At 37.7% G+C, this 27,432-nt stretch overlaps 1 protein-coding gene across 13 annotated transcripts in view; it reads left to right on the top strand.

The window, feature by feature from the left end:
* Positions 1–27,432, top strand: part of RBMS3 (RNA binding motif single stranded interacting protein 3) — a 739,797-nt gene that overhangs the window by 182,688 nt on the left and 529,677 nt on the right. The gene's annotated exons all lie outside the window — the stretch shown is intronic.

Raw genomic sequence — 27,432 nt, 5'->3', positions numbered from 1 at the left:
CTGACTGAGCCATCCAGATGCCCCTTAAGTTGTTTTTCAAAAAACACATGCATTTAGTATTGCAAACTATCTGTCTTTTTTGAGTACTTGGATGGAAAGGGGTTCCATAGGATGAATACTAGGACCATACTCTCAAGAGAAGCATAGCATATTTTATAACTTTTACAAAGAGTTAGGACTATGTCTTCTTTTATTCAATTTCCCTAAAAGTTTTCTCTGCAATTAATTAATCTCCCAATGACATCAGAAGTGAGAGAGCCTGGGTGGTGAAGTAAATGATGTGACAGCGATCTAAGCACCATGTTCTGAGGCTGTTACCTTGGCTAGGTTATTGTGAGTCTGCCGAAGAGGCTGCTGGGATGTGTAGATAGAACTCGCAAGTCATATGTTCCCTCTGGTCAGGGAGTTATTCACAGCCTGTTATGTGCAAGGCATTTCCCAAGGTCCATTGAGAACCACACATCATCTTTTCTTCATTATCTTTAGGAAATAAGTTGACAGGGCTGGCTTGCTTGGCTTAAACTTCACCACCATCCCTGCCCACATGCTTGCACAGTTTAATAGCATACCTTATCATGCAATACTATTAGCGAGGAGAGTACTTCTCATCAGGAGTGCCATCGGGCAGAGCTTGTCTAGAATTTGAAGACTTGATTTGTATTCCCTTTTTGTCCTACTACCAGCTGAACAATTACATGAGCATACAACATTCATCTAAAAAAAGTAAAGAATAGCATTATTTGTTATCTACCTGTTTAGAATGCCATAAAGGCAAATTATATTCTTATAAACTGCCCTCTGCTTCCTGGGCACAGGTGCTTATCATCATGAAAGAGGTTCATTCATTCAGTCTTTAACTAATTCAGCAAATTTCTACTAATTGCTAGCTGTGTTTAAGCTGCTGTGATAGGTGCTGGGAATAAAAAGTGATTAGAGCAAAGATCCAGGCCATGTGGACCGTAGAGCTGAATGGGGAGACAAAGGGAAGGAAATAATCATAGCACTGTGCTAACTGCTAAGTGCACCATTTCTAACTTCAGGCATTTCTGCTTTAGGTGCATTTCTATCATACAGGCCCTTTGAGTAAGTGCAATAGAAAATTTAGATCAGAAATGTGCTAATGCGAAGCAAGAATCCAGAATTGAAAGAACCATGGAATCATAGGGCTCGAGTGGGCATTAAAATGCATTAAGTGAAAAGGATTTTCTAAAGCTTGAGTTCCATCTGAAATCAAAGTGCCAAGTGGTCCACTAGCTTAGCTTGAGCATTTCTAATGAGATGAACTCGCTGCGTCTTGATAGATGTCATGTTACTGTTGATAAACTCTCATTGTTTATGAGGTATTCTCTTATAACAAGTCAAAATACATTTTGCTATACAGAGCAAAACTAATTCTTTAGGATAACAGCCTCACAAATGTAACACGGTAATTGTCAGAGCCTTTGGGTCTTTTCTCCAGGCTAAATAAAATCAATATACTATTGGTAGAAGACGGTTTACTGTCCCAAAGTCTTTTCTGAATATACACAATAGAATAGGATTTTTCAATGTGTCAATTAGAATCAGGGGGTGCTGAGATCAGTCTGGTGGGTAAAAATTAGAATAGAATAAAATACAACGTGTCAGGGTCTTTTAAACATAGTAACCGTAAGTATTGTTTCATGAAAGTTTTGTTTGTAGGTGTGTGTACATATCTGTGTATCTGCATCTATAGATCTGTGTTTGTGTAAATACTGAATCCCAGATTAAAATGATTTCCTAATGGAAATCACAATAAATAAAATACCACCGATATATCCCCACAGGAGACTTCGCATGCCTTAAATAAATGTTTTTTGAATGTATGCTTAATAATCACCTGGAGGGTTTGTTAAAAAGATGGTTATATCCCTTTTCCTTCCTACCCATTGTCCAGATTCCGATTCAGAGCATCTGGTGTGGGATAAACTACATCACAATTTTAATATGAATTGCATTTTTAATAAGCCCCTGGGTTCTGCCACTGCTGATCTATGGAGCCCAATCTGAGGTCACCACTGACCTAGGTGACGCATGACTAACTTACATAAAAGCAGAGTGAGGACCTGGGTGTCCATCTACATAGTAAATGTTTGATGATGCTTAATTTAGTTAGTAATGCTTAATTTCTTTTATATTTTTAAGTCAAATTAAATACAAATAGAAAGTTTTAATAATTTCTACTCACACCCCACATTGGAGACAGTTGGTGAATTGGGAATAGTGCTTGAAGGGGAGGTCAGGGTTAGAGACATAAACTCTAGAAGGAATTACAGAAGCAGTATCTGATTCCCAGGAGTTAACTCATTTATACTGGCTGATCTCTGAGAGCGCCTGACCCACCTTAGTTTCCAAACACATGGTCCCTCAATGGTCCCGTCAACCAGTGAAAGACAAAACTGCAAGCTGCAAAATAAAACATGTGCATTTATTTGGGATTCTAGGGATTGCACTCCAGGAGACACAGATTTGGCAATAATCAAAAGTGTGTTCCAGAGAGACAAAGGAGGTTAGAATTTTTATAGCGGAAAGAGGGAATTTGCGTAGGTTGCTTGAAGAAAAGGTGATTGGTGCTGGTATAGCTACAGTTCCATTAATCTGTATGTGATTGGTTGCTAGGGTAATGTTAGGCAGAAAATCCATTTATGTCCATATAGCAGATGCCTTGGCTTTTAGCTGAGTTCAGCAAAAATTCCAAGAATTTGAGATAGAAGATGTGCATAAACCCCACCTCCTCAATTTCCTCCTGGCTTCACTTTAAATATCTCTCTTAACAGTGGTTATTCCATTTTATTCCCTGTGCTGTCAAGTCCTTAATTCACCTGTGAGAGAACTTATCCTCGGTGGTCTCAGTTTTCTTTTATGATCTCACCATCAGTTTTTCTAACTTCTCCAGTCCAAAGTTGATTTTCCCTAACAGAGAACCCCAATGCAAACTAGACCAGGAATTGTGTAAAATATTGACCATTTCCAATGGACACCTGAAGTTTCAAGCAGATTTCCTGCCTTGATTTCCTCATTGTGTTCCCGTTGTTTCTCTGTAACATTTGGTTCTCTCTTCTTCCTTTCATGGGCTCCTTGTTTTATCTGAGAATTATCTGAAGGCCCCTTTTGAGAACACCTTCATGTATAGTATGCTTGAGGTTTTCTGGGATGCCCCTACCCTCTAAAGCTGTCTCTGCCTTCAGAGAGGTATGCTTCACAGCACACCCATTCCTTTCTCTTTACTGTCTTCTCATCTTCCTTCCTGAAATCCAAAACCTCACTTGGCTTTACCTTTCCAGATCTTCAGCAGCCTTCCCATGCCATAGTTCCTCTCTCCAGGACACTTCTGTTATGCAGACAGTAACAGCAGTAACAAAAACAACAAAATGGGTCCCTAGTTTCACACAATTCCAAAAGTGTTAGCAAGCTCTAACAGTTGCAGAAAGAAGCTTTGATACACAAGGATTTGGAAGGCACACATCTCTGTTATATTGCAACATTGTGTAGGAGGAGCTTTTGAGATAATGTATATAGAAGTAGGAAATGGTGCTCTATTCTGTGAAATATTTGTGGAACCTTCGTATTTGGGTTTGCAACAACAGGAAGCTTAAACCGGAGTGTACACTTTGGAGTTCCAATCTGCCACGTATTAGCCTTGTGAAGTTTGGGCAAATTAATATTCTGAGTCTCTCTTTCTTTCTCTTGAAAATGGAATAATAATGCATGATGAGACTGGGTGACTAAAGGGCAGATAAAATGTAAAGAATTACACTCCAGGAAGATTCTGTCCTAATTACCATTGTTAATCTGATTTCTGAAGTACAGCTTCATTTGTTCAGTTAAATCCTATTTCTCTACGGATCCTTTCTCAATGGTGTTTTAACAGCAACTTCAGATTGTGTGCCTCCTTTTGAGAGAGGTTGTCTTCAAACTATGCTATTTATTCCTTTAATTTTGTTGTTAATTCCAAATAAAACTCTGGCTACTTTGGTGCTCTTACACTATCATATATCACCTCCTAATTGCATGGCATATCCTGTTCTCATTTATTTCTGTTGCCCATTCATTAAGCTTTCTGGGCAGCCTAGACCCAATTTTTGACACTTGCCTGGCTTCAGCCATGTATCTGCTGTATCTCACTTTTCTTGATTGCTTCTTAAATGTCATTGCTAGGATAATGCCTCTTGTTCTGCTTTTCCCAATGTCACCCAGCCCTTAGAATGGATACAACACTACTTCACCCCTGCTTCTCCTGTTTTAGCAGTATCAATAAAGTTGTTTTTGATGCTGTGCCAAAATGTATAATCATAGATTGCTACCACAGCTAAGTTGTTGAGAATGATGAATCCATAAACTACAAGGATGGATTTTACTGATAAGAGCTCTTTGCTTATTGCTTTTGCTTAGAAACAAAATCCTTGAGAAAACTAAGACTCAAATTTCAAAATGAAACCTTTTTTTTTTTTTTCTGATAGCTACAGACTTTTAGATATAGATTCAACAAATATTTAGTACTTACTATGTGATTGTGCTGTGTTAGGTGTTGGGATATCAAAGGACACCAGTATAGAGATGATGATGGTGTCCTTATGAATCTTTAAGTCTAATGAAGAGAGGGGTACATGAAACTACTAGAAGCTATGGAAGAAAAACAGAGTATTCTGAGAGTTCATGTTCAAGGATTTTATTTAAGCTGGAGAGGGGGGTAACCTCAGAGAAGGGCCTCCATGACAGAATGATATTTAGGTGATATGTGTCTACAGAGTGTCTATGTGGTACCAAGCGCACATGTGTTACTATTTAACCTGCTTTTAGGTAAATGGGCATTATCCATGCTCAGATGAAGAGCCATCGAGCCTATGTACCTATATCAACTAACTTGAGACTGGCAAAGCAAACTGGTGAATATGCCACTTCTCCACAGCCCTGCCCTGCTGGGAAAGCCTTTCACACATTGAGCTTAAATGTGCATGAATCTAGCTTTTGAGATAGTTGGGGTAATATGCTGAAATTCAGAGCCACAGGTGTGGTTCTTGAACCATTGTTCATAGACAGGTTCTGTTTCTTGCCAGGCCTAGAATCTCACCATTGCACCCTTTCCAGCAGTGCCTAGTCCTGTTACCATGATTCTCTTGAGATCCTTTGGTTATCAAAAGATTACACACCCACTTGTCAAAATAGCAAAATTCTAAGATCATATGTCCATGGTTAGTTAAACAACAATGTGGAAGTAGAAATTGTTCTTCATTCACGCAGGGGCTCTACGTCACAAGGACTGGAACACCTAGTCGTAGTCCAGGGTAATGTGGGTGGAGTGGGCACCCTCATTACTTAGAAATCTTCTGTGGTTAGCACTGAGGACTCTATGTAGCTCATCCTCTTTTATTCCCTAACCTATCCCCCAAAATGTTCTTTTATTTACACACTACATTACACCATGTTTTGAAACTTAAGACAAACAAAGTAAATAGAGTGTTTCCTGTTGCCCTATGTATTCTTAGGTGACAGGATGCTGCCCCACTTTACATCCCACATATCCAAGTACAGTTCAGAATTGACAGCCAGCCTGATCTCCTCATTGACCAGTGAAACATTTTCTACATAATGTATAATTGAGTCTTTGAGGCCTTCAAAATCTCAGTGATCTTATTGCTTCTTGGACACTTACAGCTCTTAAATAACTTGTGTGAAAATGGACCACAATTGAGGAGGAAATCAGCCTAACTACTACCTGGGGCTCTAAGGGTTTCTAAAATATAAAGAAACATAAAAAGATGAAGAAAACTGAGTAAGTCTGTGGTTATAGCCAGAGAGGATGGGAGGTAAGAGGTGAAGCCCTGAGGGGGTGAGAAACAATGGATGGTCTCTAAGTGCCCTTCTAAGGTGGGTGAATGGGCAACTGCAGGGTGTTTGTTTGGGTTCAAGACTCAGAAGAAGCATTTGCTCAAGATGGTAGATCTAGTTCAGGCAGAAGGTCACTCTCCTCTGTGTCCCAGCACCGCCAGCCTCTCTTGAGTTTGTAGGAGACCAGATTATCAGCCTGACCAGGCTTTCCAATGAATTGTTGAAGCCATGGTTACCCCTCAGCAGAACTAGAAGCAATTTAAAGCCAGCACCCTGGCCTGAGACTTTATTGTGTGTGTGTGTGTATCTTCTATGGCGCCATTAATGGGTACCAGTTCTTTATGACTGATCCACAGGCTCTTGATGAACATCACAGGTGGAATGTTGTTCATCAGGCAAAAAAATGAATATACACATCTCAGATTCAGCTTAAGTGCCACTTCCTCTGGAAAGCCTAAGACACTCATCTCCCTCAGTTCATCCCCAACCCATCCCTAACTCCCAGAATAGATGTACCCACGCCTGCCTGGTTGCCTTATGATACATCATTTTGTGTACTTCGGTCTTAGCCACATGGTACCACCAACACCATATTGGACTGATTTATTTTCAAGTCTGTGATCCTGCTTTAGTCAGTAAGCACTTCGGGGACAGAACTCACATCTGATTCATCTCTGTATTCCCAGGACAATAATAGAAGAAGCTAGACATATAGTTATAAAATACATAGATTAATACGATGATGATAAACACTTTCATTTACCTATCTAGTGCCATTTCATTTCTCTACAAGATCAATGAAGATAACACAAAGGTTTTAAAGATAGGGAGTGAAAAATGTAAATCTGACTATTTCTTTTTCCTACCTTCTGAAAAGCCACAGCCAAGGTCACGTGAATAAAAGACATAAATGTCAGCAAAAGGATTTGTTGGTGTTAACCACGCCGGCTTCTTGGTATAAAGCTTGAGCATTAGTAGTTAGGCAATACATTTTAATGACTGTTTCTAATGTACAAGTGTATACTTAGAGACGGGAACACTGTAATACTTAAATAATTAATAATAAATAATTAACATGTTCCACCAGAGAAATAGCTTCTATTATTTTTGGCCTATTTGGTGGTCTCCATTTATCTTTTTAAACAGCTTTATGATTTGGAATCAAAATAGAGGGGAATGTGCATTTCCTCTGAAACTTTGTTTTTCCTTGCATATTTGGTGAGCCCCCTGAGCCTGGAGGCCTTTCAGAAACATACACTTTGTATTTATAGGCTTAGGTATCTATGTGGCAAAAAAAAAAAAAAAAAAAAAAAATCTCTTTAACTGAAATATTTTATGTAAGGTCCTAAAAAAATACATTTTCAAAGACAAGTCATTGCTATTCAGAGTATTTATTCCAAAGCAACTAGTTCATACTATTCACTCTTTAAAGTTAAGTTTCCCTAAGAATTCTTTCAGCCATTCAGATTTTGAAATCACTTGAAGGGTGGTTTACATATATGCTTTGTTATTTTATTTCTTAAATTCCGTACCAATTTGGGTCTGGGCATATTATGGTGGAATTGCCTAGGAGAAAAAGATTTGGTCATTTTGGTTTGCCCTGGGCCATCTAAACAGCTGTGTAAGCAGCAAGCCCTGGAAACACTGGGCTCACGACTTTTGGATATAATTCAAGAATCAGCGTGACTTCGCCGCAGGACCTCACTCACTGCCTCTAACTGTTCCTTTGTGGTCATTCCGGAAGTCAGAATTCAATATGAATGCCTCTTGAGAAATACTTTTAATGAACTATAAAAATCAGTAGTCTGAAGAGAAGGCCATTTCTGATACAGTGATTATACTCATCTCTGCACACCAATGCCAATTAAGGACTACAGATATGTCACAAGAAGGAGACACAACACTATTATTGCAACTACAGCTGAATTATGGCAGCTGACAGAACACATACCTGCAAGTTGGTGATTTCTCTTGAAAAGCAGAGGTCAGCCTCCTACATTTCACATTCTCCTTTCAAGTGCCCCTTCCATGAACTCTCCAGAATACTTTAATTTTAGATAATTGTTTTGATTTCACTGACCTAGTCACTGTTTTATTATCTTTCTTTTTTTTTTTGGCCTCCTTTTGGAAAATTAAATATTTAAGACTGTTTTTTTTTTTAGATTATGCATTTGCACAGCTTTTGAATTCTATTGAAATAAAATTGCTCTTAATGAAACATCTGAAAACATGAACAAACAGTGAATAAGCAGAGTTTTCTAGAATAATGATGCTATTGTTAAGTGATTGAATACTTGGGAGATTAATATCATGGTGTACTGGCATGTTGGTTAATTCTAGCCATAATTTAACAGTAAAACCTACTTAAGAAAGCAGGAGGCTGAACAGCTTGTCAGACACAAGGCCCACACATGGAGCTCAACACAATAACACATTAAGCACTGTTTATGTATAGACATGGTTGGCCTTATTTTTTTTTTCTTAATCTGTGATTTAGGTAATAATTGCACTGTAATTTTAACTCTCTGTGCAGTTTGAATGTTCGCTTAATTGTTTTATTACCATTGTATTTACTGATACTAATACAGGGTGCCAGTGAAATTTGGCTCTGTGTCCCTAAATCTTTATTTACATAAGACTGGCATTGATTTAGACTTGATAACACATATCCCATTTCCACTAGATTACTCTGAAATTGTTTGACCAAAGGCTATGAGGACATTTTAGGCCAAGTGAAAACGTATAATTAAATTTCTGAAGAGTTCGCACATTCTCTAAGCCAGGCTTTTCTTTCTCTTGCATATTTTACAGAATTCCCTAGATGAGACCAAAGTGCCTTCTACTCAAATTCTGGCATACTGTGCACAGTCTGCATGTATTAATGATAGACCATGAGAACGTATTAGCTGAGAGCTAAACAAATTCTTGCAAGAGGAGAAGAAAACAGGAGCCTCCCGAAACGTTCTAACCTATCTTTCAGCTAGTCAACTTTGGCAAATGCAGAGTCTTATTAACTTGAAAGTTATCTTGACTTTTTTTTTAAGATTTTATTTATTTATTAGAGAGAGGGTGATAGCGAGAGCAGGAACACAAGCAGGGGGAGTGGGAGAGTGAGAAGCAGGCTTCCTGCTGAGCACGGAGCCCGATGCGGGGCTCGATCCCGGGACCCCAGGATCATGACCTGAGCCGAAGGCAGACGCTTAACGAGTGAGCCACCCAGGCGCCCCTATCTTGACTCTTAATACAAAGTTAATTTCTTCTAGCTCTTAGGTTCAGCAAGGATGCACGGAATTGCATGCCTTCTGTGTGTCTATGTGTCATAAAACAGTGGGTTTATGGCAGCGGTGTGCATACGAAATCCCTGGGGATTTGCTAAAATGTAGATTCTAAATCAGTAGGTCTGAGGTAGGGCTTCAGATTCTGCATTTGTAGGAAGCTCAAGGTGATGACTCTTCTGTGGCTCTGTAGACTACACTTTGAAGAGCAAGGTCATAAAACATGAGAAGTAAACATGTAACATCTTTTGTAGGTGGAAGAACTGGGCTTCAGAAAACATGTACAGATAGGCTATTATTAACTTAAGGAACTGACAGTTTATTAGGACTTTTATCAGGGTAGAGGAATAAATAAAGTTCAACTTCTTTGCCTTTTAAGTAAACTTTAACGTCTCAAGGAATGCTATTAGTCCTTTCAGCTGGTTTTTTTTTTTTTCTCTACATTAATGTGGTGTCATATATGTATAATACAGAAATATATACGACAGTCGCAGTGATCTCAGGGTCATGATAGATTCCATAAATTCAGTTGCTTTTGTGGTTTTACAATGAATTTATGAGTCTGCCAGCCGTCCACATGCTACATTGTTGATGTTCTTGAAATTTTCCATCCTTCATCAAGGAATGGTAAACCAGAAGATCTTCACGTCCTCCGACTTTTGTGGTGGTGGATCCCCCAGAAGGCTTGTGGCTTGATAGAACTTAGGCTTGTTTAGATAACCATACACAATACCCATATGTTACCTCCCTAAAGCCTCAACTTTTTATATAGACATTGCACTTGGGAAACCATCATGGGATGTATCCTAATCTGGAATAAGTTAAGTGGCTGATCTTGAGGACTCAGTACAATGCAGTAACTCTGTAAGACTTGGGTTTTTGGGCTTTCCAGTATAGACGGTACTATGATTTCTTATGTCATATATCAGAAATGACTCGAATTAAGAGAAACATTTATTTTAACTCTTAATTTTGTCTCTATGGCAACAGCAGGAAACATAGTTTTGTTTTGACTGTTAAATGCTGATTATTTGAATTATTTCAATAATTATTTGTTTAACTAGTTTATTTTGTATGGAGTCAGTTTTCTGGGCTAGAAGAGTCTTCTCCAGACCTAATGTAAATTGCCTCAAGTTGACCGAAATCTTGTGGAGACAGAACCTTGTAAGGAACAAGTATTTGGAAACATGGGTGTTCTCTAGATAATGTTATTTTTCAGCTGCTATTCTTGCTGTATATATTTAAAGTTACACATACATATACAGTTTCAACATTCTGCTTCAAAGCATGGTAAATTATAGAGACATAATAGGACATAATATTACCAACATTTACCTTTTCTAAAAAATCAGACCATATATTGGGACTAGCTCGCAACTCAATGAAGTTACAGTGTATTGATTCTCAGAAATAGCAGAGAGGTATGCCTGGAAACTTTGCCTAATTTACATTTGCCCATCAAGTTTCATTAATGCATTATTTCCTAACCTGTAAAACTTGGAAACCTTACAAAGGATGATGGTATTTTATTCTCAGTTGTTTAGGAAATGTTATAGAAGTCTGCAACATTAAACGTTGGAAAGGTTGTGAAGAACCTCGTATTCTGCCGGTGATCCACCACTTTGAGAAACAACATGTGTTCTGCATGCCTCCTCCACCCCCTCCTAAACATAGAGTCTCGCAAAACTCTTGCACATTTGCACTAGTAAATAGATATGAAACTAGTAATAACAGCAATGTTTATAATGGGAAAAATAAAGAGATGTGTATGGATCAAACTAAGTGAAAATAGGACCACTGTAAAGAAATGATGAATTATTTATTCAAAGGAGCCCAGTGAAAATAAAAGAATCACAGTCTCTTGCATCAACATGGTTGAATTCATGATTTAAAATGAGAAAAATAGGGCGCCTGGGTGGCTCAGTTGGTTAAGCGACTGCCTTCAGCTCAGGTCATGATCCTGGGGTCCTGGGATCGAGTCCCACATCGGGCTCCCTGCTCAGCGGGAAGCCTGCTTCTCCCTCTCCCACTCCCCCTACTTGTGTTCCCCCTCACGCTGTCTCTCTCTGTCAATTAAATAAATAAATAAAATCTTTAAAAAATAATAAAATGAGAAAAATAAAATAAAATATTAAGTGAAAACAAGCAAGTTGCAGTAAAATATGTAAACTATGATTCACTTAAGTAAAGTTCTAACCTGAACAAACCTAAATGATATCTATCATATATGTATGATAAAACAATAGAGAAAAGCAAGGGATATTTTATTACAGAATATAGGGTAATGATTATCTGTGGAGGGAAGTGTAGGAAATGGGGTTAGAGAGAGGCAAGCAAGATATTTCACAATTAAAACTAATAATTTCTTAAGCATATAATGTGTATTCATCTAAAGTTTTACATCTTTTACATATGTCATAAATAATCTTTCCCATATTCAATATTCATTTGTATACTTATTAATATATTTACCTAAATTCATATATAATTTAATGATCATATATACAATTTTATATAATATAATATGTAATTACAATTAAAATAAACATATCTATTATTTTTAATTTGAGTTCTAATAAATTCAGTATCCTGAATTATAATAAATTTATAATGTGAATAAAACAAGACAGGGTTTGGATATATACACTAAAATCTAAAAATAAAAAAATCCATGACTAACCACAGCTTTTACTTTTTCAGTACAATATGAAAAATGATAGTGATGCATATCTTAAGTTTTTAAAATGTCTGTTTGTTTTTTAAAATGCAATTTGGTGGTAAATTCTTTAAAATCCTATTTTACTGCCATGTAATAGGAAGTTGAAGTTTCATAGTGTCAAAGATTCCTCCGAGTATTTCAAAGACACGTCACTTAAGTGCAGTGAATGAATTCTCTCGGTGTATCAACAGCCTTAAATAGAAGTACTACTTATTTCCCAAACAAGATTAAATCTTTTCTTAGTGACCCCACTGTTGAGGCTGTAGGAAGAGACCTCTCTACAAGCACACATACACAGAGACACACAAACATACAGATCTCAATGCTTTCTCATGTTATTTTTTGAGAACCATGTAATTTTTTTTTAAAGATTTTATTTATTTATTTGCGAGAGAGAATGAGAGACAGAGAGCACGAGAGGGAAGAGGGTCAGAGGGAGAAGCAGACTCCCCGCTGAGCAGGGAGCCCGATGCGGGACTCGATCCCGGGACTCCAGGATCATGACCTGAGCCGAAGGCAGTCGCTTAACCAACTGAGCCACCCAGGCGCCCAAGAACCGTGTAATTTCTAAGAGGAAACAATGAATGTTAGCTCCAAAGATACTTGTAGCAATATTAATTCTAAAACAGGCAACAGACACATACATGGGTAGGTGTCAGCTGCTCACACCTTTATTCTTTGGAAGTTGCTTGTTATGCTAACATATAGTGGACTGATGATATATATCCATGAAACAAAAACAAGAGAATAGAAATGCAGCACATGAGCTGTCACCTTTACATTCCTGAGGATAGTCTTTGGTACTTGGTAACTTATTCTTAATAATTTCTTAACTAATGAAGAAATAAGCTAATGAGTTAATTAATTGCTGAGTTAGTGATAATAAAGATTCCCTTTTAAGTATGTACTTTATAAACCACCCAGTGAGGATCACTACTTTTTTCATACCTGCTTGTCTGTGTGTGGCTTACATTGTTAACATTTCCTAACAGTAGTGAAAGGATTTTTGTGTTAAATACATTGATTTTGGCACTGCTTATTCTTAAAAGTCATATAGAAAGTCCTTAAAAGCCTTAGTACTGGATACAAGATTATATACGTGGTATGACTATCTGAAACACATAAATAAGAACAAACATATGTAGAAAAGGAAATTAACCAACATAGTGTGTGTGTGGTGATATTATGAATAATTTCATCTTCCTATTTATTTCCTACATGTTCCAAATCTGACTTTATGAGATAAATTACCTCTATAATGGAGAAAATAATCAACTTATTAAAATGTCAGTACTCAGGTGAGGAGTGGGCTAAAGACTATTAATAGAATTTCAATTTTATGGGCATGAAATGTAGTTTTTCATTACATTTAGTGTTAAGAAAAGCAGAACCATTATGCTCTCATGCATATGAAAAATATATGCCATCTAAACGTATCAACTTTTACTTTGGCTTACCAGTGGTTAACTTTTAAGACAAGTGAACAAGAGGCCTCCTCCTGAGCAGAATATGTTATATCTTGTCTGTATAGATACATCTAGGTGAATTCCTATTGTGTAATACACATCTGTAACCGTAGCACATGTGGGGAACAGCTGAATTTTTCTTACATTTTCCTTTTAGCCCATGACCTTCTCAAGTGTCATAGGTGTGTTCTTTTTCATGCAAAACATTTCCCCAGTGGAATGAAAGGAATGCACTCAGGAATGTATGTCTGTGTGTACCTGCAGTAATAGTGGGCAGGGTTAAGGCAAATGAACCAGAAGTCACTGAGTTAAACAAATTTTGTAATCTATGCAATTTATTAATTATGCTTTTTGGAATCTATTTATAAAATCAGCCTGAATTTTCTGACCATTAAATAATTGAAAGATTGATCATTACCCCAGCAACTACTGTGTTTGAGTATCTACTATAAGCTTTTCATTAAGCCAGAGTGCTTAACAGGCGTTCTTTTATTAAGTCTCCCCCCCCACCTGGTGTGATAGTTATATGTATTTTACACATAATTTAAAAAGTACTATGGATAATACAGAGAATTTATAAAGCAAATAATCATCACATAGGTAATTGGACTTCACCATTGATTTATGTTATTATGAATTATTTGAATATCCATTGGACAGTGGGCATCCTGCTATTGATCCAAGGACTGGATCCTTTGGGGTGCCACAGAGCAGCTTTATCCAGTATACCTCTCACAATTTAACGTAAAGATTGATATGTTGACAAAAAAATGACTGTGTTCTTATCCACTTAGGTACTTTGTTTTGTAAGTGTTTAGAACAAGGATAAGAGAATTACTTTAAATTAAAGTTGGGCTTGATTCTCATCTTTTCTGCTTTTTGTCTGTGTGAGCTTTAAAAAAAAAAAAAATTCCCTTCATGGGACTGCTTCTTTCTACATTATATGGTTTAGTCTATTTTTCCCATTGTGAGTTCTGATCTTTTTTTTTTTTTTTAATGAAGCAGTGGCAGTCTTGTATTATTTAATCACAGAGATGCATTTTTAAATGCGATGAAGCTCAGAAAGATTCCACAGACAGCTCAAGACTATCATTCTTTTACAGACAAACCTCCCTGGGAAATGTCATTGAGTTCCTTGCATTAGGCTCTTCCTCATACCAATAGTAAAAACTGTGTATCCATTAAAAAGCTTAGAGCAGCTCCTATCGCATATGAAATTTGTCTTTCGGTATTTTATGTCACTTTCTTCCTTGAGTCTCTTTGTAGATTTAAAATAATGTAATGCCATAAAACACTTTACAGTAAAGACTTCAAAGCTATGTCTTAGTTTGGCTCCTGAGTGATGTTATAGCTCACTCTCTTTTTGAATGAGATGCGGTGAAGGTGCCAAATATAAGATATAAAAAGGGATGTATCATCATTGGTAGGATATACACTTTGCTGTGTTGCAAAGTGGGAGATATATCTCTGCCTAGATATACTTGACTCTCATCGCCATCCTGATTGTCTTGTCTGATGTTAGGGGTAAGATATAGAGAGTATCAATTCATTTATTCATCCATCTAACAAACACTTATTGAGTGAGTTCTGTATGTAAGGCCAGGGATATAAAATGAATAAGACCTATTCCCTACCCTTGAATAACTCACCCTCAGTATAAGGACAGGAAAAGTTACAATACAGAACTATACAATGCATATTGCATTTTGCCATTGATACCATTGATGATACTATGCCCTGGCTAATAGAGATAAACTCAATGTCTGTTGGATTATAACCAAAATTGAAATTAGCTGCTTGGGGAAGAAAGAAAAGGCATAATGAGCTAAGATGAGGAGGATGAGTGACACAGAAAATCTAGGAGGAAATTAGTATGAAGCTAAGTGACCATGGCAGGATTGGGAACTACTATTTTAAAGATTTTATTTATTTATTTAGAGAGAGAGAGCATGAGCATGAGCTGGGGGAGGGGCAGAGGGAGAAGGAGAGAGAGAATCTCAAGCAGACATCGTACTGCGCGTGAAGCCCGAGGCAGGGCTTGATCTCATGACCCGTGAGATCATGAACTGAGCCAAAAATCAAGAGTCAGACACTTAACCAACTGAGCTACCCAGACGCCCTGTGAATTATTATTTTAACAGCAATCAGCACCATCACAAAATTTTTTTGAGAACCTGATTATGCACTTCGGCAACGGGGGATACAGTGGAAACCAAGAGTGAGCACTCCTCAGCTCAATGCCACTGCTTCTGAAATATGGCCCTCAAAATGGTTACATATGCTATACATTTGATATAGTTTTTTCTTAATACTAATGAGGCCATAGATGATGTCAGGATTTTCAGAATCTGAGGTTTGATATCTTCCCCCAAATAGCAAATGCAAATTCTGCTCCAAAGCTATGTTTTTCATTATCCGTTCGGTTGATGTTAGATTCACAGTTCTACTAGACTGCGCTACGTGTTGTGAAGTCACAAGCTTCTTTAAGAAATAAGTTTCTTTAGAAGTGAGTTCTAACAATCAAGGATGAATGTCTGGCTATACTATTTCCAGTGAATGTTGGTCATTCCTCTCCCTTTTATTTATTTATTTTATTTATTTTATTTTTTTTAAAGATTTTATTTATTTATTCATGAGAGACAGAGAGAGAGAGAGAGAGAAGCAGAGGGAGAAGCAGTCTCCCAAGGAGCAGGGAGCCCGATGTGGGACTCGATCCCAGGACCCTGGGATCATGACCTGAGCCGAAGGCAGACGCTTAACCGTCTGAGCCACCCAGGCGCCCCTCCTCTCCCTTTTAGAGGACTAATTATGTCCAACATCTGCAAAAGACTTAAATGTTTTTGTGGCCCTATGGTGGGCCAGAGGACTGACTTTTATCCAGGCTTGTTCATTATGTACTGATGACAGTGTGATATCTAGGAGAGAGTGAGGATTTTGTAGTCAAATACACCTGAGTTTGAATGTAATCAGTATAACTCAATAGCTGTCAACTTGGACAAGTAACAATACAGCTAACTTCTTTTTTTCATCTTTAAAAAATGAGAATAATAATATCAACTTATTAAGGAGTTGTGATAATTTGGAATAAAATATCTAATTTACTCTGTGTAGTGACTGGCATGTAGCAAGTGTTCAGTTTATAGCATGTACCTATGTGTTTGTATATAAATGTAGTCCAGTGTTTCTGATGTAGAAAACATTGGCAGGTCCATAAAGGTAACTTAAAAATCAACAGATTTTCAGAGAGGATGCTTATTCACCAAGCTCTGTACTGGATATTTTAGAGGATGATCAGAAAAGCATAAAACATTATCTGGACCTCTGAAAAATCCAGGTCTGGTTGAAGAGACGATCTCCTAGAGAATAAGCAGATAATATCACAAAACAATAAAACAATAACAATGATAATAATATTAATACCAGGTGATGTCATGTAGGCTGTGAGCACAACTATTCAGATTTGGGAGAAATAGCTGGTGGACAAGAAAGTCAGAACATGTAGTTTACCCTTGAAGGGCCTATGTTCGTTTGTTTGTTTGTTTTTTAAAAGATTTATTTATTTATTTGACACACAGAGAAAGTACACAAGCAGGTGGAGTGGCAGGCAGAAAAGCAGGCTACCAGATGAGCAGAGAGCCCGACATGAGGCTCGATCCCAGAACCCTGGGATCACAACCTGAGCTAAAGGCAGATGCTTAACTGACTGAGCCACCCAGGTGCCCCTGAAGGGCCTATGTTATTTGGACAGAGAATCAGAGGCTGGAAGACATTAGTGCCAACATCAAAAAGTGATGGTCCTCAGGTTCAGTCTATGTCCAAGAGCTATTTTATAAAACCCTAAGCCTTAAACTTTGAAAAATCAGGAAATTTTGCTAAAAAATAAAGATTTCTTTTCAAAAAAATCAGAAAGCTTAGCATCATTGGGATCATATTCCTTCATGGTAACGTGAAAAGCAGATGCCCTTTCCACTGGGGCTGGAGCTCTGCAGTTCACTGTAATCTCCACCCTGTGAACATTTTGCTACTGACTTTCTTCTTCCCTAGAAATGTTTTCAGAGAAGGAAGAAAACAGAATATATGAGTTCAACTTTGCTGTGCCATTTGAGAGGACCATTCAACACCCAAGGGGAAATATCAAATAATTCTAATCGGAGATTCTGGACTGAGATTTCAGGGTAAAGGGAGATCCAGAGAAGGAAATGTCAGTGTGACACACAAAGAAATGGGAGTTCAAGCATGGTAACAAAAGATATTTCTAATGTAATGGTTCTCATAATGTAGCCCTTGGACCAGCAATTCAGCCTCACCCATGAACTCGTTAGACATTCAAATTCTTGTGCCTAATCCCAGACAATTCCAGACAAGCTGAATGGGAAACTCTGAGGTTGGGGCTTAGAGTTATAAGAAGCCATATGGATGATTCTCATGCATGCTATTTTTGAGAATTACCAGTGGAGTGGATACTGTAGCACCCAAACACAAGTGGGTTGAGGATTAAGCTTGAGGTACACCCACTTTTAGGAACCTGGAGGAGGAGAAGGCACAAGTGAAGGAGATAAAGGAATAACTTTCTGCAATATAGGAAGATAAGAACCAGGTCAGTGTAATGCATGGGACCCTAGAAAAGAATGTTTCAAGAGGAAGGTTTTTAAGAGGGCTAACTGATCACCCCCCTCCAAAAAAAAGAGGGTTAAATGATAGTGAGAAGTCAAGGATGATGATAACAGATTATTTTATTTCTTAAGAAGTTACTAGTTAATTTGCAAAGTTCTATTCCAGTAGATAAAAGCCAGTATTTAGGAGTTAAGTAAAAAATAGATAATGAAAATAAAGAAGTAGCCTGGGCAGAGCAATCATTTCAGAAAACACTGGCAGGGAATGCAAAGAGATGATAGTGTGTAGAAGGAGAGAGTCTGCAAGTGTACAAGGGCAGGCAGAGGGGAAGGAGCCCTGGCACCAAGAAAAAGGTTAAGTTTCAGAAAAACATAGGTGATATATAGGGAAACAAGGGCAGAGACAGTTGTGGCAGGGATGAATGGGAATTGGAGGAGAGAAAAGGAGGAGTGGTGACTTTCTTTTTGAGAGAGGACAGGGGCAGGAGGAAATAGGGCTGAGAGACAGCATATTGAAGTTTTGGCAGACCATGTGCTCTGAGGTCAGCCTGCCTGGGATTGGATTCTGCTTTTGCTACTTCCTGGTCATGTGAGCTGGGGGAAGTTACTTAAGTCTCTGTCTCAGTGTCCTTATTTGTAGAATATAGCTAGTGATAGAGCCTAACACACGGGGTTGTTGTGATGATTGACAAGAGTGGATATGTTTAGGAAGCTGAGAACAAGGTCTGGCCCATAGAAAGTGCTATAAAAGTGTCAACTAAATAAAACACATCGGAATGGTGATTAGAGAGGTTTTAAAAGGGAGACCCATGAATTCTTGACAAGATGACTTTGCTTCTGATAAAAGAGGTATTTAAAATCTCTCAAATCTAAAAACCACTTACAGAAGACCTTGAGACTTGGTAGTACAGGATTGGGTTCTTGAAAACAAAATGGCACAGGAAGTGGAGTTCTGTTCACAGTCAAGTATGCATGAGTAAACCAGGAGCTGACAGCAGTGAGAAGCAAAGAATGCCAGGTAAGGGGCAGTAGACCAAGTACAATGACTTGTTAGCGGATGGCCTGGGAAGGACAAACTAGAAAATGGGTAGGTCGGGGGTTCTGAACTAAAGCAGTGGATGCTGGTGCAAAGTTAGAAGGTAAAAGTCTTTGGGAAGATAGTGGGGGCAGCATTGACATGGCTGAGTCTGGAGAAAAGGCTGAACAAGTCATTAGGGATTGCCAGGAGGAGACTGGGCAAGTGAAGAAGAAACTGTGAATTGACTCGGAGTATAAATGAGAAGCCATATGAGTGCTAAGGCATGTACTTCCTAAGTGGGTTTTGCTGGCTCTGTCAAACTCAAGGGCAGCTGGCTGGCTTAGTCAGTAGAGCATTCGACTTTTGATCACAGGGTCCTGAGTTCGAGCCCCACATGTGGTGTAGAGTTTACTTAAAAACAAAACAAGAGAAATTTTATCCAAGTAATCATTTTTATACCATAAATTAAATATGTAGGCAACAAAGCATAAGGCAGGATTTAGTAAGAGAACAGAAGGAATTTCAACATGCCACACATCGTGGTAGGAGTTTTAACACACATTGTTTTCTTTCCTCTTACAGCCATTTCTAAAAGCAGATCCTACAGATCAGGAAAACCGGGGTGCCGAGGCATTGAGTAATTTGTCCCACATCATAGGGATGGTGGAATTGGGATTCAAGTCCATATTAATTGAACAAAAGCCATTTTCTTTCCACCTTAGCAGACCAAATGTTAAAGAATGTTAAACAAGCTGAAATGTGCTATGATCAGTTGCAGAAAGTACACAAAAGATGTGATTTCAATCGTGTTTGCATGGAAACCCCTTTCTCACAAGCTTTCACTAAGAAGGTAAGGTATATACCTTAACTATGTAACCAAAATATATAATCTAAAGTATAGCCCATGAGTTACCAACTCTAAGAACCAGCAGCTTAATGATTTTGTTTTGTTTTATTTTAGAATTTGAAAGTATTCATCTTTGGTCTGGTATATCTGCGCCAGGTTTATACCCATTTCTAATTAAAGGACCAACAAAAGCACTAACCAGTTCTAATCATCTGCTTGCCAGTTTTCTCACTGTATTAGCACTCTAATTCAATCAAACCACTAATTAACCACCAGTTATTTTAAGTGAAGGAAGAGAGTTAACATAGACATGGCCCATGTGTTTTCATTGGACTTTCTTTCTAAAAAGTACCTGAAAAAAATTCCAAACCAGCTCTACTTGGGTTTTAAGTAGTCATTATATTGGCTATATTAAGCAAAAACTCTGAAAAAAAATTATAGTCTGCCTTTTCAACATGGAATATCATTTGATCAAAGGCAAATATTGTTTGCAGTTTTGAAAGTAGTTTTCCATGTTTGCAGACAGCTCCCTTAGTCTCTGGAGTCTTGCAAATAACTAACCACATGTGCTTTGCTGTTGGTGTTACTCTCTTGAAGTGGTGGTTCTCAAAACATTATCTAGCTGTAGTGGTGTCACCTGGGATCTTGTTAGAAATGCAAATTCTTCAGACCCACCTTCTACCTACTGAATCAGTATTGCTGGGAGTAGGGCCCCGTGATCTGTGTGTTAATAAGCCCCTCCTCGAGACTCTGGTGCACATTAGCCTTTGAGGACCATTGTCTTAGGGTTGGTCAGATTGTAAATGTAGTCTTATAGCCGTAGAATTTTGGTGAGACTATTTGTAGTGTGAAAATAGTAATTTGCTAAATAACACACTGGTGTAAAAAATAAACTTTTTTGGAGGAATTGTCTTTATTATTTCTAAGAAGAATAAAAAGCTTCTGACTGCCAAAATGCTGCCCTTTCTTCAAACACTTCCTCTTCTGAGAAGTTTTCTTCAATTCTCCCAACTGGAAATTCTTATTTTGTGTTCTTTGTAATGTGTTATTCTCAAGTTGTAAGTTAAGAAATGGCATCTTAGTTTGTGCAATGGACTTGTGAAATTTACTTGGTGTAGATCCATGATTCAAGAATTTGACTATCTCTGGGGTGGGCAAGGGAGGGAAAGAATGTCCAGACCACAAGGCTAAGAACCAGGTTCTAGATTATTAGTTGCCTCTTCTGGGTGATGCTGGGATACTTCTTGGCTTCTGTCATCCACACAGATGTTGGATGACAAAGAGTTTGGGGGTGATAGGTTAGGGCTTGGAGGGGCCAACTGCGAAATCATTGAGCAAAGCATTAAAAGGAGGACAGTGGTCTGGATATTCTCACTTCTCTTCCTTTTTCCAAAGCTTACCAGGACTTGGATAGATGTTATTATATTAGTTTGCTAGGGCTGCCATCACAAAATATTACACACTGGGTGGCTTAAGTGACAATATTTTCTCACAGTTCTGGAGGTGAGAAGTATGAGATCCAGATGTTGGTGGGGTTGTTTCTTTTGAGACCTCTCTCCTTGGCTCACAGATGGCTGTCTTACCCCAGTGTCCTCACATGGTCTCTCCTTTGTGCCTATCTTTGTCCTAATCTATAAGGACACCAGTCATGTTAGATTTAGGCCCACCCATCTGACCTTGTTTTGCCTTAATTATCTAAAGGCTCTCTTTCCAAATATGGATTACATTCTGAGTTACTGGTGGTTAAGACTTCAACACATGAATTTTGAGGGGACATAGTTCAGCCCACCAGTTATTGCTGGCTTTGGCCACTCAGTGGTAGATTGAACTTGTTAATGCTTCAGAATATTATTGAGCTGTGGACTTCTCTTGTAGATGAAACCTGGCTGATGTGGCCCATTGAAAGAATGGCCCCACCACATTCCTGCTGGATCCCTAAAACCATAGCTATACTCCATTAGCATCCTAAAATGCCAAAGAATGAATGAGCCATCTAGACGTAGGCAAACAACCACATTTGCTGAAAGGATAATGTTTCACTCGTTAAATAAATGCAGTACCTTTTTTGAGTCTGGTATCAATACAGAAGGCATGTGAAAAATGAGTTAGCTGGGAGTTAATTGACTGCGGAGACTCTATTTTCAGTCTTTGCCTGTATTTTTTGAATTAATATACACAGTGGGTGATTCAGCAAAAGGATTTAAAAATAAATTCTTTATAGAAAGATCCCACCAATTTGATGTCTTCATAATGCATGAAGAGTAGACCCATAATAGTTTTATTTTCTTTTCAACTTTGGAAAATAAAAGATGCCATTAGTTCAAATTAAGCTTGTATATGGAATAATCAAGTGTATCAACAAACAGTTTGACCCAAATGCTGTTTAAGAATAAGAATAAATGCCAGAAAGAATTGGCTGTTCTTTAAAAAATTAAATGTAAAACTTGAGCTGACAAGCTAGGGTAAAAGTCAGTTAATAGACAACACATAACTATATAAAACTCAGTTATGAAAACATAAAATATAATAATTGGGTAGTTATTACAGAGTGGCTACTGTTTTACAGAGTGCTCTTAGAATGGAAAGAAAATGTTATTTGGGACCTGGCTGCATTTGGAGAATGCACTGGCCCTCTGGATAGCTGGTGAATATGCAGGTATTATGTGGAGTCGCATATTTTTATGTCTAAATGCATCCTAGCAATGTGAATTAGGGGCTTCTCACAGTGGCTTAGAGAAGGTGCTGAACGTAAGAATCAGGATACTAAATGTGTTCATTTATTTGTTTCCCCCAAGAAGTTGAACCCCCCTGGAGGAAGTTGACTGTGTATAATCCTGTATCTCTTCTAGCTGTATGAAATGAAAGCATAGAAAAGTGAATTGTGTTTGTCTGGAAGCTTCTGGAGCCAGAAGCACATGGCACGAGAGCTCAGGTGTCCGTTTCCAGGCATCATCCTGAAATTATCTGATTGCATATTTTGCGACCATTTTCAGATTTTGCTTTCTACTCATGGGTGTCATAAAGAAAAACTTTATGAATACTTACAGTCTTGCTCTAAACCCAAAGAAGGGGGAGAGTGAAGAAGTGAGATAACTTATGTTTGGAAATACCTTTGCCTCAGAAGTATTTTTTCTCCAGAATGTATAAAAATGTGTCATTAGCCTGTATAGTAGTTTTTCCTCTAGTCCATTAGGATACTTTGACAAAACATCAGGAAGAAAGATTTGATATAATTCTTCACAGGCAGATGACATAGGTGGCTTTTCTGTTTGTGGTGGTTTGGATCTTAAAAAAAAAAAAAAAAAGCCTAACCTTTATTTACCTCCATCAGATGTTGACTTTGCAGAGCATGGAGAATACAGCACCAGTCATGCAGAAAGTACCTGTTTGTCACTGGGAGAGTTCAAACGTGAACTGGAACCAATGGCCCATTAAATACCTTCTCTTGTTGTTTAAAGCATATCACAGCTTTGTGAAATAATTGTTAGTGCAAAATACTGTAACTGAGCCAAAGAATCAAATTCCTTTAACTCTAGTCACACTAGTGGCTAAGTCAGGTACTCTCAGTTGTGTTCCATTGTTTCGTGATTGGCACTATTGGAAAGCCTTGCCTAGAGTGTAATTAGTAATGGGGAAATCAAGAAATAGCATAATTTGGGGGCACCTGGGTGGCTCAGTCATTAAGCGTCTGCCTTTGGCTCAGGTCATGATCCCAGGGTCCTGGGATCGAGCCCCGCATCGGGCTCCCTGCTCAGCGGGAAGCCTGCTTCTCCCTCTCCCATTCCCCCTGCTTGTATTCCCTCTCTCGCTGTGTCTCTCTCTGTCAAATAAATAAATAAAATCTTAAAAAAAAAAAAAGAAATAGCATAATTTGCTTTTTGGTGTGTGTGTGTGTGTATGTGATGAGTGATTTTCCACTCACAGTAGCATTATAATGCTTCCTGAGACATAATATTTCGTTTTAGAAAAAAGTTGCTTGCCAAAATATTTACAAATGCTTTCCATAAGAAAGCATTTCCTTCCTTTCCTTTTTTTTTTTTTTGGCTGTAATGAAATGACAGCTATTTTTTTTTTTTTTTTACATATACTACATTTAATGAAGGAAAAGAAAGACATCCTAGTAATAATGGCACACCATAGGCTAAAAGTTCCATTGGGAGATCTAATTCACTATGAGATACAGTAATTTTTAATTTCCTCTTTAAAAGAGAGCTAAATTTTAATTTGGAAGGTACTTATATATAAAATTTTCAAGAGTAGCTTTAGAAAACAATTAAGAAGGATTTTTGTCTTAAGGGTTTGTGTGCCTGATGTTAGATGGTTATAAATGTTCTAAATTCTTTTTCTTCCTCTAGCTTTTACTTCTCCCATACTGTATTAAATAGTGCTTTGTGTGGAAAAAAAGTTTCAGCAAATGTTCTCTTTCTTCTCCCTTTTTGTTTTCTACACTAATATATATAGTCTTGCAAATGTTTACTTGCCTGAATAGCCCAAATCTAGCAGACATTACTGTCGTTAATAGGTACAATTATAGAGGAGCGGCTGGGTGGCTCAGTCAGTTGGGCAACCAACTCTTGATTTTGGCTCAGGTCATGATCTCAGGGTTGCATAATCCAGCCCTGTGTGGGGAAATCTGCACTCAGTGTGGAGTCTGCTTGAGATTCTCTCTCTCTCCCTCTTCCTCTGCCCTTCCCTATGCTCATGTTCTCTCTCTCTCTAAAATAAATAAATCTTACAAAAAAGGTACAGTTACAGATACTTTGAACCACTGTAGACTGAAGAGACTGTGCAAATATTATAGTATTTAACTGGTTCTTTTCATAAAAGAGAAACTCTTGGGATGAGATAGAGCTTGAAGGAGAGTCTGTATGTGTTTGTTGGAACGGGGATGTTGGGGGATGACAAATTTTGGAGGAAGTGGGCTTGTATAAAAATAGGCATGAGGTAATAGACATTTCAGTAGTACCTAACAAACATACAAACAAACAAAAGATTTGAACCTATGGGTATTTGGATGGTTAAGTACAGTGACAACATAGTTAATGTAATCCCTACCATTAAAAATAACAATGTAAGTGGTAAATGTAAATTATCCTTCCAAATTTCTTAGTGGAAGATTTAGACAGTCTAAGTATTAATGTTTTAAACTGTCCTTTGGGACAGGACTTTACCCCCTTCCACTTCTTAACCACCTCAGAGAATGCCAAGGACTAGAGACATTTTTATATAGCAGATAACAGGAAGGAAATACTCACAAAAAGAGCTAATATTTAATGAACACTTATTCTATGCCAGCCACTGTTATCATTGCAGTAAACCCCACTTAACCCTCAAAACAACCCTATGAGGTAGAGATTATTATCATTTTATATATTTGTACATAGATGTATATAATTTTAAATAGATAATAATCTAAATGAATATTTAAATAAATGGATTTATGTAATTATAGATGGTGAGATGATACAAAGGACATATAAGGCTTACTTAGCCAACCAAATATACCCAGGCTGAATCGAGATTTGAGCCATGACAGTTTGTTGTCATAGCATATTCTTTTCACCATTATACTATATTGCCCTGGAGTTGAATACCTGAATTCCCAAAGACATGAAGATTGATTAAAGTAGAAGAGTTGATATATTTAGCTTCTCTGTTTTGGATGCAGTTGGTATAATGGTTAAGCACTGTATCAATCTTAAAAATCCCATATTCCAGTCCCTCCTATAACTTTCACAAATTATGTGATTTTGATCAAATTACGGATCTCTTAGATTACACTTTCTACATTTACAAAATGATAGTAGACACTTTGAGCCCTAGTTCTCTCCGATTTATTTAACTACAGAGTTATAGTTATAATGGTGTAGAAAATGCAGTGGTACCAGGGACGCAAGAGGCTGAAATGTCAGGATTATGCTGGCAAAATATACTCAATTCAGTTTTGGATAGCTTCATCTCAGTTCTGGCTGACTTTAGCAAGGGGCATGTAGGTGACTCGTGGGAATTATCTCAGACCCCTTCATCTAAGTATATACAAATATTCTAGTTCCTATTGTGACCTATTGATAGGTCAGCTCATAATGATTTTCAAAGCTATTGGTGCTATTATTTTCATAATGACATTAATTCCATGAATTTCTAGAGGACCCTCAGTCCATCCTTGGTCAAACCATCTGAGAGGTGCCTGGGTGGCTCAGTCAGTTGAGTGTCTGACTCTTGATTTTGGCTCAAGTCATGATCTTAGGGTCATGAGATCAAGCTTGTTGTTGGGGCTCTGTGCTGAGCATGGAGTCTACTTGAGATTTTCTTTCTCCCTCTCCCTCTACCCCTCCCCACCCCGGCCCAGGGGTGCTCTCTCTCTCTCAAAAAAAAATAATTAATTAATTAATTAAGATTTTCAACCCAATGAAGGACACTTACAAAGAATCTACAGTGGCAATCTTAATTTTTATTTTACTGAGAGTCTTTATCATGAATGGATGTTGAATTTTGCCAAACAAAAACAAAAACAAAAACAAAAACAAGCCATAAACATCTGGGGGAAAAAAAGAAAAGAGGCAAAGGCATTTCTAGCACAATGACATTATCAACCCTAGAATATTAACAAATGACCACCAACATGCTCCAAAGAATTAATGATATAATAAGAGGGTATTGTAAATGCAAAAGAAACAGTGGTGATAAGGAACCTAGTTTATTCTGACATGGAATATTTACTATTTGTCATATATACTCACACCTGGTTAGGAAAACAGAACTAAAAGAAAACTTGCCAAACATGTTGTAACATGGCTGAAATCTCGAACATAAGTATGAGTTGTTAGTAAACTTGGCACTTAAATTTGCATTATAATTTCTCCATGTTATGATGATTCAGGAGCATCCTTCATGGAATCCTAAAGAAGGACAGGGTTTTAGAAATTATCTTCTTCAGTCCTATCATTTATACCTCAGGAAACAGGCTTAAAGAGATTGAGTTTCATTCTCCATATTACTCATCTTTTAAAAAACAAAACTTAGACTAGGTCTTCTGCAAGATATGATAAAATAATGAATATACTTGTATGTGTTTATGGTAGAAACTTCGATGTAGATGAAGTACCATTGGATTACTTGTATCGTTCATTTATTTATAGCAAACATTTATTGAGTTCCTATTACATATGGTGGCAGGCATTGAGAATATAAAACTCAGTCCTTATCCTCAATTAACTTACAGTATGTATTTAATAGCAAAAAAAAAAAACAAACAAAAAAACAAAAAAAACCCTATTTATCTTAGGAGCACTGCTAGGAAATCTTAATATTTCAATTTAACCCTCTCCCAAATCCTAAAAGGGAATTACTACAATTCTCATTTTTTACAGATGAAAAAAATAGTTTTGGAGAAGTTGTGTTAGACTGCTCAGCATTGCAACACTAGGTCAGTGCCAGAGCGGGATGTAAGCCCTGTTCATCCCTGGCGCCAAGGTCTGTGCTTTCTCCAGCAATCCACAGTATGATTTACTTTGATCACAATCACACACAACCCCCTTTCAGCCACCTATGACAGCCTGACAGGTCTATTTTTGAAGGCTCAACCCAGTGATTATGTAGGGAAGGAAGCACATTCTCGAGTTATAAAGAAGAACTGGTGAAAAGTGA

Source organism: Mirounga leonina, unplaced genomic scaffold (genome assembly GCF_011800145.1).
Source record: "Mirounga leonina isolate KUSES-001 unplaced genomic scaffold, KU_Mleo_1.0 Mir_115, whole genome shotgun sequence".
NCBI lineage: Eukaryota > Metazoa > Chordata > Mammalia > Carnivora > Phocidae > Mirounga > Mirounga leonina.
The sequence above is the reverse complement of the archived record's forward strand: the minus strand, read 5'-3'. Positions and strand labels throughout refer to the sequence as shown.